The sequence below is a fragment of the Silene latifolia genome, chromosome Y (genome assembly GCF_048544455.1).
Source record: "Silene latifolia isolate original U9 population chromosome Y, ASM4854445v1, whole genome shotgun sequence".
NCBI classification, from domain to species: domain Eukaryota; kingdom Viridiplantae; phylum Streptophyta; class Magnoliopsida; order Caryophyllales; family Caryophyllaceae; genus Silene; species Silene latifolia.
Window position 1 is genome coordinate 442,741,687 of NC_133538.1, and position 12,169 is coordinate 442,753,855.

Sequence of the window (12,169 nt, forward strand, 5' to 3'; positions counted from 1 at the left end):
GCTCGAGGAAGTTGCCTTTCTGGGGCATGTGATTCTCAAGAGGATGTGTCTGTGCACTACAAGAAAAACTGTTTTAGGCAACAAAACATTTCGTCGCACAAGGCGTGTATTTCGTCGCCCAATCATTTGTGCGACGAAAATAAAGTCGTCGTGGGCTCGATGCCCATTGTAGCATGTGCAACGACATTATTATTCGTCGCCCATGACTTCCAATTAAGCGGATGTGCAAAGAAATAATGTGTTTGTCGCCCATAAAGTACCTTTTGACGTCGACATTTTTTTGTTGCCCATTCCTATATGTCCAATGACATGTTGTCCTTCCTGAACAGCTTTGTACAACAAAACATTTCGTTGCAGAATACTTGTTTTGTGCAACAAAATGATGGTTTTCTTTTCATAATATCACTTGCCTCCGTTCATGCATTTGTCTAGTTATAACAATATCCTACGAAACTTATAACTATCCTACGAAACTCGAGTCAATTCATTTTGCAAATAAATAATTTTCTTAAAAATAGAATACATACAATATGCTTCTTAATACATATTTTATCCACTTCAAAAAGTAAGGTTAATACATACAATATGCTTCTTCATACATATTTCATCCACCTCAAATAAGTTTAATATGTCCCAAAAATAAAACCTTAAAGGAGCTAAAACATTTTACATCTATGGCTTCGGCAAAAAGAATCTGATGCTATGGTGGTAAACTGAAAAAGGAGCTTCAAACGTTAATACAACTTTCAACTGTCCATTTGCCCAAAAATCAATGAAGCGCTTCTGTAACCCCATTTACCGCTACCTCCTGTATGGCTGTATATTAAGACATAAGATATTAAATAAAAGTTTGACATAATTTTAAGTTAAGACGTCGAAGAATGAAGCTTTTTGTATACTAAGATCTTATTGACTACCTTGAGCATTGAAATCAAAAAATATAAAATGAGCTAGTTTAATACTACAGTTTTATGTGTCTTGGTTTGAAAAGTATTCTGCCGGTAGGGTACTCAATCGAGCATCCTGGGTACTTGATCGAGTAAGTGGCACTCGATCGAGTACGTCAGCTACTCGATCGAGTAGCTCGGTTTACGGGTGATGTTTTGTCGGGTTTTGTTAATAACACGGATTAATATTTAAATCGTTCCGTCATCTTCATAATACACTTTTACAAACCTAATCACATTGAAAAGAGATTCAAGTTACGTTCTTCGCATTCATCCGTGTTATTGACAAATCCCGGAGTTCGAGAGGTCGGATTTCATCGTTCTTTACATTTTTGTGATCCTTGCGGCGAGGGTAAGATCTACGTACCGATTTTATAGTATTTAATCAAGTTTGCTTAAACCCTAATTTGGGGGATTGGGTAGTTGTGTTAGTTTTTGTATGGTTAGTGATTATGTGATGATGTGTTAGGAGGAGGATTCGTAAAGGAGGCTTTTTGATACAACTGTTGAGATCGTCTGCGTGTGTTGCATTCAAGGTAAGGTTTCCCTACTCAGTATTAGTCACATAATGTGTTGTTTGTTGGTTGTGATTGTTGTATAATATCGTATTCGTATTGTGACGGTTGTTGGAATTGGTTACTGTTGATAGTTGTAATTGATTGTATCTGTCTGTGGTATTCGGGGTGCATCACTGGCTGAGTGGGGTCACTTGCGGGTGTGGCTTCACGCCCATTATTCGCCTTCTGTGGAACCCGCCACAAAACTGATATGCACAATAAAGGATTTGGGTTATTCGCTCTATGGTATGAGCGGGGCTTAGGTGTGAACGGCTGTGGTCCCCCACTGGCGGAGTGGAGTTACCTGTTGCGACGGGTACTCTGGCAGGACTTGTGTAGTCAGTGATGAGGATTTGATTGTGGAGCTTGGGTTATGTGACGATTGTGATGTATTGGTTTCTGTTTTATAGTAATTATATATGATTGTGTGATTAGTACTGACCCCGTTTAAAGTTTTAAAAAACTGTGGTGATCCATTCGAGGATGGTGAGCAGTTGTTGAGCAGGTATGAGTCGAGACATATGGGCTAGCTGGGATGTGTCACCACGAGATGATAGAGTCTTCCGTTGTAGCTTGAGTAGTTTGTGAGACATTTTATTTAGTTGATTAGACAGTTGGTTTAAGAACATGTAACCGTACTTAATCAGCTAGTTTTGGATTGTATTCACTAAACTTTATAATATTTAAATGTTGTTTCTTTATTGTCTTTTGATTATCATTGCATCGGGAAACCGAGATGGTAACATCTTTATACCTGAGTGGTCCTGGTAAGGCACTTGGAGTATGGGGGTGTCACAAAGTGGTATCAGAGCAGGTTGCTTTCGTGTTTTGGGTTATAGTATGTATGTTTATATCTACCTTTTCTTATATAGTTTCAAGATGCCGCCAAAGAAAACCACTTTGTATGCGAGAGTTGAGAGCATGAACGTCGATGATATAGTTAAGATGTTGGAGCATCAAGATGCTCTTACGGAGGCCCTAAAGAGAGTGGGGAAAGATAAGGAGGTTGATCACTCTAAGATCAGTCTCTATATAGCGAGGTTTAACCCGAAAAAGTATAAGGGAACCGGGGAGCCAATTCTTCATAACAATTGGCATCGTGAGATGGAGAATATTCTGGATCTGGTACATTGTCCGGATGAGAAGAGGGTAGAACAAGCTGCGTTCTACTTGAGGGAGGCAGCAGGAGAGTGGTGGGATAAGGTGAAAGTGAGTGCTAGAGATATGTATGAGAAGCAGGGACTGCCTGCTATTCCTTAGGAAGAGTTTAGGAAAGCTATGAAGAGGGACTTCGTGCCGGAGCATGTGAGGAGTAAGCTGAGGGAGGAGTTTGATGGGTTCAAGATGACCTCTGAGATGTCTCTGGCTGAATACTACAATCAGATTAATGAGAAGTCTACATATGCTGAGGATATGGGATTGAGTGAGGAGAACCTAGCTCTGAGGTTCGAGAAGGGGTTGACCCCCAAGATAATGGATAAGTTACCCGTGGGTGTCCTTACTGATGTTAAGAAAGCTTATGAGAGGGCTAGGAGAGCTGAGAGGTTGGTAGAGATAGCCCGGGAGAGAGGTGATGAGAAAATAAAGGCTGAGAGCGAGGGTGGTGGCCAATCTAGCTACAAGAAGGGCAACCACACTCAGGCTAGAGTATATTCTTCTGGTTCAGGGTTAGTGTCGGGGGCTTCATACGGGCGTGGCCGTGGTAGTATTGGTTGTAGTTGGGGTGTGACCTGCTTTAACTGTGGCGGTGTGGGCCACAAGAGACATGAGTGCACCAGTGCGGTGAACGGGGGTTATCAGAGGCCGGGACAGGGGAGCTTTTCTCAGGGGCCGGCATAGAGTTTTGCGAGTAACAGACCGGCTGGGTCATGGAACAACCGGGGAGGTGAGAGCAACAACGAGGGAGGTAACCATAATGGTGGTCATTCTTATCAGAAGCCAGCTACGAACACCAACAACAACCAGGGGTCGGGTGCTAAGCCGACTACCTCTGCCAGTACTGTCCAGGGAGGTGGGCAGAAGACTAGTGGAAAGCTGTTTATGATGGAGAAACAAGCAGCTGAGGACGACGCACATGTTATCACTAGTACTTTTCTTGTTAATGGTGTTTACACCTTTATTTTGTTTGATTCAGGGGCGTCGCAGTCGTTTGTATCTTCGAGTCATGTTAAACAGTTTGGTTTGAGAGAGTATGAGTCTGTAAGTGAGAAAGTTTTTATACCTTCGGGAGATTCTGTAACATGTGGGAGGTTGTTTAGGGATGTATCTATAATAGTTGGACAAGTTGATCTACCTGTAGACTTGCTAGAGTTTCCTTTAAATGGTTTTGAGATGATAGTCGGGATGGATTGGTTAGGGAAGTACAAAGCAAAGATAGACTGTCATCAAAAGAAAGTGTCTTTGAGAGATCCTAAGGGCATTAGTGTGTCTTATCGTGGGTTTGTTGTCAAACCCAAAGTTAAGTTGATTGCACCTGTGACTTTGAAGCCCTATCTGAGAAAGGGGTGCCCGTTGATCTTGTGCCATGTGAGAGATGACCGGATAGAGAGTCCGACAGTTGATCAGATACTAGTGGTGGGGGAGTTTTCAGATGTCTTTCCAGAGGAGATTCCGGGGTTGCCGCCGAAGAGGGAGATAGATTTCACGGTTGAGCTGAAACTGGGGACGGGGCCAATCTCTAAGGCACCGTACCGGATGGGTCCTAAGGAGTTGGGGGAGCTCAATAAGCAGTTGGATGATCTGATAGAGAAGGGATACATTAGACCTAGTGTATCACCATGGGGAGCACCAGTTCTTTTTGTGAAAAAGAAAGATGGGAGTTTGAGGTTGTACATAGATTACAGGTAGCTAAACCGAGTGGCGGTGAAGAACAAGTATCCTTTGCCAAGGATAGATGACCTATTTGATCAGTTGAGTGGTGCATCAGTCTTTTCCAAGATTGATTTGAGGTCGGGGTACCATCAGGTGAAGATTAGAGAGGTGGACATACCAAAGACAACTTTCACGTCGAGGTATGGTCATTATGAGTATGTGGTGATGCCTTTTGGGTTATCAAATGCACCTGCTGTGTTTATGGATTTGATGAACAGAGTTTTCAGTAAGTTTCTGGACAAGTTTGTGGTGGTTTTTATCGATGACATCTTAGTGTATTCCAAGACTAAGGAGGAACATGAGGAACATCTGAGGATTGTGTTGCAGAACTTGGGGGAGCATGAGTTGTATGCTAAGTTGTCCAAGTGTGAGTTCTGGTTAGAGAAAGTTGCTTTTCTGGGGCATGTGATCTCTAAGGATGGGGTAGCTGTGGATCCTGCAAAGATTGAGGCAGTTACCAAGTGGGAAGCACCAAAGAATGTAGCTGAGATCGGGAGTTTCTTGGGTTTAGCTGGATACTACAGACGGTTCGTGAAGGATTTCTCCAAGATTGCTAGACCTATGACAGCTTTGATGAGGAAAGAGAACAGGTTTCGTTGGGATGAGAGTTGTGAGACGGCGTTCCAAACATTAAAGGAGCGTTTGACCACAGCTCAATCTTAGCATTGCCGAAGGGGAGTGAGAACTTTGAGGTTTATACAGATGCCTCAAAGAATGGGTTGGGATGTGTGTTGATGCAGAACGGTAAAGTCATTGCCTATGCTTCTAGGCAATTGAAGCCTTATGAGGAGAATTATCCTACACACGATCTAGAGTTGGGTGCAGTGGTGTTTGCTCTCAAGATTTGGAGACATTACCTTTATGGGGCGACCTTTAAGGTATTTTGAGATCACAAGAGTCTCAAGTACATCTTCACTCAAAAGGAGTTGAACATGAGACAGAGGAGGTGGATGGAGTTTATTGGCGATTATAACGTGGACATTATCTACCATGAAGGGAAAGCCAATGTAGTTGCAGATGCTTTGAGCAGGAAGAGTGTACATTCCTTGTGCACAGCTATATCTTTGATGAGTTTGAGAGATGAAGTTGGGAAGTTTGCGATACATATGATGCAGAGAGGGGATGCCATGGGAGATTTGACAGTGCAGCCTGATCTATACGATGATATTCGAGGTAAACAAGTGTTGGATCCTAGGATGGTAGAGTGGAGAGCTGGAGTAGAGAAAGGGACAGTGTCTAGATTCTCTATTCATACAGACGGTAGTTTGAGATTTGATGGGAGGTGGTGTGTCCCTAATGATGAGGAGCTGAAAAAGACGATCATGACAGAGGCACATTGTACACCATATTCGATACATCCAGGTGGTGACAAGCTGTACAAGGACTTAAAGAAGACGTTATGGTGGCCTGGGATGAAGAAAGAAACATCTGAGTTTGTGACCCATTGTTTGACATGTCAGAGAGTTAAAGGGGAACAGCGACGACCACAAGGTAAGATTCAATCTCTTGAGGTACCTGAGTGGAAGTGGGAATCCATCTCTATGGATTTTATCGTGGGTTTGCCAAAGAGTCAGCAAGGTAACAACATGATATGGGTTATAGTGGATCGACTGACTAAGTCCGCTCATTTTGTGTCAATGAAAGATACATGGACTAAGGCACAATTAGCTATGGCTTATCGGAAGAATGTGCTAAGGTTACATGGGGTGCCTAAAGACATAGTATCTGACAGAGATGCAAGGTTTATCTCAAGGTTTTGGAAAGAGTTGCAGGAATCTTTGGGAACGACTTTGAAGATGAGTACAAAGATTTCATCCCGCAATGACGGTCGATCGAGAGAACAATCAAGACTCTTGAGGATATGTTACGAGCTTGTGTGATGGATTTTGGTGGTAGCTGGGAACAGAGGTTGGATTTGATTGAGTTTTCTTACAATAACAGCTATCACACTAGTATAGGCATGGCGCCATTTGAGGCCTTATATGGGAGGAGATGTAGGAGTCCGATTTTTTGGGACGACAGTGCAGAGGCAGTGGTTTTAGGGCCAGAGATGGTACATGAGATAGTTGAGCAGATAAAGATGATCAGGGAAAGGATGAGAGCAGCTCAGGATAGGCAAAAGAGTTATGCAGATCTACATCGCCGGGATATCGAGTTTCAGGTTGGAGACAAGGTTCTTCTGAAGGTGTCTCCTATGCGTGAGGTTATGAGATTTGGGAAGAAAGGCAAGTTGAGTCAGAAGTTCATAAGGCCATATGAGATCCTAGACCCGGTTGGAGAGGTTGCTTATCGTTTGGCTTTACCGTCTTATTTGGATAGGGTACATAACGCGTTTCATGTATCTCAGCTGCGCAAGTATGTGAGTGATCTGTTACATGTGTTAGAGGCAGAGCATAGAGCTAGATGAGTCCTTGTAATATCTTGAGGCGCCTAAGCAGATTCTTGACCGGAAGGTTAGGAAGACTAGGAGTGGTGAGACAGTTTTGCTTAAGATCCTTTGGTCTAATCATGAGGTTGAGGAAGCTACATGGGAGGCAGAGGAAGCCATGAGAGAGCGTTACCCTTTCCTTTTTTATCAGGTATGTATAGTTACGGGGACGTAACCTTGTTTCTTTTAGGGGGTAGGAGATGATCGCAAAGAGTTTTTACATCTTTTTGTGTTGTGTCGGTATGTTTTGTAGTGGTTTGAGTTGGGTTGAGTTTGGTTGGTAGCATATTTTATGTTGAGTTTTGTTTTGGTTGTTGTGTCGAGAGTGGGTGGTATGTTTTGTTTTGTTGTGGTTTGAACTTCGGGGACGAAGTTCTTTTTATATAGGGAAGACATTAATACTACGGTTTTATGTGTCTCTGGGTACTCTATCGAGTGGGCCTTACTCTGTCGCGTAAGGGTGTTTTGGTTTTTAGAAAAGTATTCTGCCTGTAGGGTACTCGATCCTGCTCCTGGGTACTCGATGGAGTAAGTGGCACTCGATCGAGTACGTCAGCTACTCGATCGAGTAACTCGGTTTCCGGGTGATATTTTGTCGGGTTTTGTTAATAACACGAATTAATATTTAAATCGTTCCGTCATCTTCATAATACACTTTTACAAACCTAATCACAGTGAAAAGAGATTCAAGTTACGTTCTTCGCATTCATCCGTGTTATTGACAAATCCCGGAGTTCGAGAGGTCGGATTTCATCGTTCTTTACATTCTTGTGATCCTTGCGGCGAGGGTAAGATCTACGTACCGATTTTATAGTATTTAATCAAGTTTGTTTAAACCCTAATTTGGGGGATTGGGGAGTTGTGTTAGTTTTTGTATGGTTAGTGATTATGTGATGATGTGTTAGGAGGAGGATTCGTATAGGAGGCTTTTTGATACAGCTGTTGAGATCGTCTGCGTGTGTTGCATTCCAGGTAGGGTTTCCCTACTCAGTATTAGTCACATAATGTGTTGGTTGTTGGTTGTGATTGTTGTATAATATCGTATTCGTATTGTAACGGTTGTTGGAATTGGTTACTGTTGATAGTTGTAATTGATTGTATCTCTCTGTGGTGTTCGGGGTGTATCCCTGGCTGAGTGGGGTCACTTGCGGGAGTGGCTTCACGCCCATTATTCGCCTTCTGTGGAACCCGCCACAGAAGGGATGTGCACATTAATGAATTTGGGTTATTCGCTCTATAGCATGAGCGGGGCTTAGGTGGGAACGGCTGCGGTCCCCCACTGGAGGAGTGGAGTTACCTGTTGCGACGGGTACTATGGCAGGACTACACACACTTTAGTGTGTAGTCAGTGATAAGGAGTTGATTGTGGGGCTTGGGTTATGTGACGATTGTGATGTATTGGTTTCTGTTTTATAGTAATTATATATGATTGTGTAATTAGTACTGACCCCGTTTAATGTTTTGAAAAACTGTGGTGATCCATTCGGGGATGGTAAGCAATTGTTGAGCAGGTATGAGTCGAGACATATGGGCTAGCTAGGATGCGTCACCACGAGATGATAGAGTCTTCCGCTGTAGCTTGAGTAGTTTGTCAGACATTTTTTTAGTTGATTAGACAGTTGGTTTAAGAACATGTAACCGTACTTTATCAGCTCGTTTTGGATTATATTCACTAAACTTTATACTATTTAAATGTTGTTTCTTTATTATGTTTTGATTATCATTGACTCGGGAAACCGAGATGGTGACATCTTTATACCTGAGTGGTCCTGGTAAGGCACTTGGAGTATGGGGGTGTCACAGCTAGTACTATACACGGAGCACTGGGACAATGCCTAATTATACAGTCAGAATGCAACACAAAAATGGATGGTTAACGGTCTAATTATAATCCAGTGAACACACTCCCTTTATGAATATATGAGAGAGATCATTTGTAATGTTATAGTGATATTTTACTGTATCTAAAGTCACCGCCAGCCACATATAATAATCGTTCATCAGTCATAACTTGCCACAATATTAAAAGAGGACATAGAACTAAGGGAGCAATGGAAGGAAGTGTTTCTATAAATATAAGAAAGGGGTGGTAAAAAAAAATACCTTTTAGTCTTCTCAAACAACCTTTACATACAAGGGACTCGAATATTTCTTCAAGATCTTGAGTTGGTATGTTAGATGGCTGGGTTTCCTGACATACAAGGGATCTTGTTGGGTTGTGTGGATACCTTGGAATAGGCGGGAAATAGAGTAGAACCAACCTTGGAATAAGCAAGAAATGACGTAGAACCAACTGAGGTACACGGATTCTACTACAAACATTATCATTATCTGAACATTCATCAACACCTTGCACAATTTTTTGCTTCCACCTAGGAGCTAAGCATATCGGGCACTTATGCTCATTTGCAAACTCTTTCTGAAAAAGTACACAATGGTTGACACACGCATCAATCGTCATATTCTTGAATGAAAGAGGAAGTGTATCAGAAGAACATAAGGGAAAACTACTCGGTGTATAAATTAAGCTCATGGTAATATTACCATTAGGAAAACAATTCGACAACATTTCATATTTCATCAAATAATTTCATCCACTAACGATAAATGAGAATTTCCTAAGTATAGAAAATATGGGAAGAGTTGATTATTTTTTATGACAAATACTTGTGTAAGACGGCTTAACACTAGTTTGTTGTCAGGGTAGTATATATCTCTCATCAAAAGTGTCAATGCAATTGCCGTTTTATTTGAATATAGCATAAGCTATAGCAAAAAACGTGGTTTGTCATTTGTACATTCAAGAATACTGAAAATTTACCCATAATAACTTATACAAAAGTAAACACTAAATCAGTAAATTTAGTAGTCTTTGAAGAGTTGAAGCAGATCTAGAGAAAAATAACTTACTGAAAAAAGAAAGGCATAAACTTTACCAAGAAATCTAGTTTGAGTAAGGATCTTATCAATTGCCAGGTGATAAAGTTTAAAAAGGAAAAATTCAAGCGAAACCACTGGACAACTAAATCAAGTCTTCCCCTAACTCTCTCTTTACAGTTATCAAAAATAGAAAATGGTAAATCCAAAACAAGTCACCAGATAATATTTATTCACATATTAAAATTGACCCACATACATAACATCACAGACTAAATTTACCAAATTAATGCAAAAGAACCTGCATTTCATTTAAAAATTAAAGACATCCACATAAAGCCATAATTCACATAACACTACAATACATTATACAACTTATTAGTGGATCATAGAAAAAGGGAGACAATTTGTAGCTACTTAAATTAAGGGCTTGCTTGGGATGAGAGTAATTATTAAGGGACTAATAAAAGCTAAAATAAGAAGAAATGGGAGGAGATTGGTGCTTTGTGATGGTTATGGAGGGTGAAAAGAGGAGGTGAGGGAGGAATTATTACCTCTATATGGAGGTAATTATTATTTGGAGAGGGAGGTGGGTAACAATTACTCCCTTAATGGAGGGACTATTACACTATATTTCCCCATTTCTATCCATTTCTATCTTCATCTCGCATCCCTTCCCTCCATTTCCTAGTTCATTTTAGCTCTATTACTCCCTTAATCATTACTCTCATCCCAAGTAAGCCCTAAGGAACAACAATATTGATGTCAATGTAAGCCAAAGTAGCATACACACAAGTAATTTATGAAGGAAGCAACTACTCTTAATTCCAACATCATTTATCCTCATCCTTCTTTCCTAAGTAACTAACAAACATAAAATTTCCACTAAAAGTAAATCAAATAAATTTGGAATTAAAACTAACAAATAAGAAGAACTAACATGCTAGTTGATTCTTATAGACAGTTAAATCGCAAAGGTAGCCGTAACATTAGCACAAATCAGTTCACCTCACCAAAGTCCAGACCAAATTAATAGCTTGTCAAAAAGTCCATGTATTCAAGGATGTTAATTAATTTGAACTGGCAAGCTCCAATTTTCATATCCACTGTTGTAGAATGAAGGCTATGGTCAGATATTTGACTACAGCAATTGAGCTCCACATACACAAGTTAAATCACCAAGGTACCAATGGTCAGAAACTGGACAAAAAGTAAGACATATGAGAGAAATTAGGGGTTCGTTCTTTGCTAAAAGTAATCGTAAATCTGAGTAGTCAAATACTAGCAATTTTATAAACTAAAGAACATATCACAATCAATAAAAAGCTACTAGTAAACCCTTATGTTTGACGCAAGGATCGACCTAATTAATAAACGAAGGCAGAATCATTATTTAAGACAACCGCAACAAATGAGAAGACTACAAATAAATGATTAATCATACAATAAGGGGTTTTTAGGCCGAAGAAATCAAATGATTGATTTAAAATCAATCAGATTCAGAAATTAGGGTTAATATTTTTAGGGAAAATTAAAATTAAAACATCGAAAACTCTAGTTTTGGTAGTGAACGGAGATTAGGTAGGCAGTTGGAAGCAGATGTAGGAAAATAGAGAGAAAGACGGTGGGAATCATACCTACGCAAATATAGAGAGAAAAACGGTGCTGGATTTTCCCAATTTCTGAACAAACCTCAGATGCTTTGTTGAGGAAAATTTTAGGTCTAGTGGCTGACATTTAGACTTGGTATTTTTCGATTTTTTTTAGAATTTTACGGGAAATATTAGGTGGGAAGTTTTTGCTTTTTGTTTTTTTTTTTTCGAGCAAGAGTGACAAAATAAGAAATTTGTAGCACATGACATCGCTAAAGGCAACGAATTTTCGATGTCGTTGCCCAAACAGTAAAATATAGGCGACAAATAACACCATTTATTGTCCAATAGAATATTTGGGCGACAAAAGTTTGTTTTGTTGCACAAAAAATACTTTTAGGCGACAAAAATGAGGTTGACGCCCATATTAACAATGCTTTGCGACGAATAAATAATTTGTTGCCCAGACTGAACTCTTTTGTCGCCTAAAACGATTTTTCTTGTAATGGTGGATCCTACAAAGATAAAGGCAGTGTCTAAGTGGGAATCACCAAAGAATGTGGCAGAGATCAGGAGTTTCTTGGGTTTGGCAGGGTACTATCGTCGGTTCGTGAAAGACTTTTCAAAGATCGCTAGACCTATGACAGCGTTGATGAGGAAAGAGAACAGGTTTCAATGGGATGAAAGTTGTGAGACGGCGTTCCAAACATTAATGGAGCGTTTGACCACAGCTCCAGTCTTAGCTTTACATGAAGGGTGTGAGAACTTTGAGGTATATAGAGATGCTTTGAAGAACGGGTTGGGTTGTGTGTTGATGCGGAATGGGAAAGTCATTGCCTATGCTTCTAGGCAATTGAAGGCTTATGAGGAGAACTATCCGACACATGATCTTGAGTT

At 40.5% G+C, this 12,169-nt stretch overlaps 1 long non-coding RNA gene across 1 annotated transcript; it reads right to left on the reverse strand.

Annotated features, from left to right (window-relative positions):
- Nucleotides 1–510: 510 nt before the first annotated feature.
- LOC141626893 (uncharacterized) lies at nt 511–11,452 on the reverse strand. The gene is made up of 3 exons (XR_012536462.1): nt 11,318–11,452; nt 8,907–9,222; nt 511–816 (listed from the first exon to the last, which is right to left on the reverse strand). It is a non-coding gene; the product is annotated as an uncharacterized LOC141626893 (long non-coding RNA).
- Nucleotides 11,453–12,169: the final 717 nt, after the last annotated feature.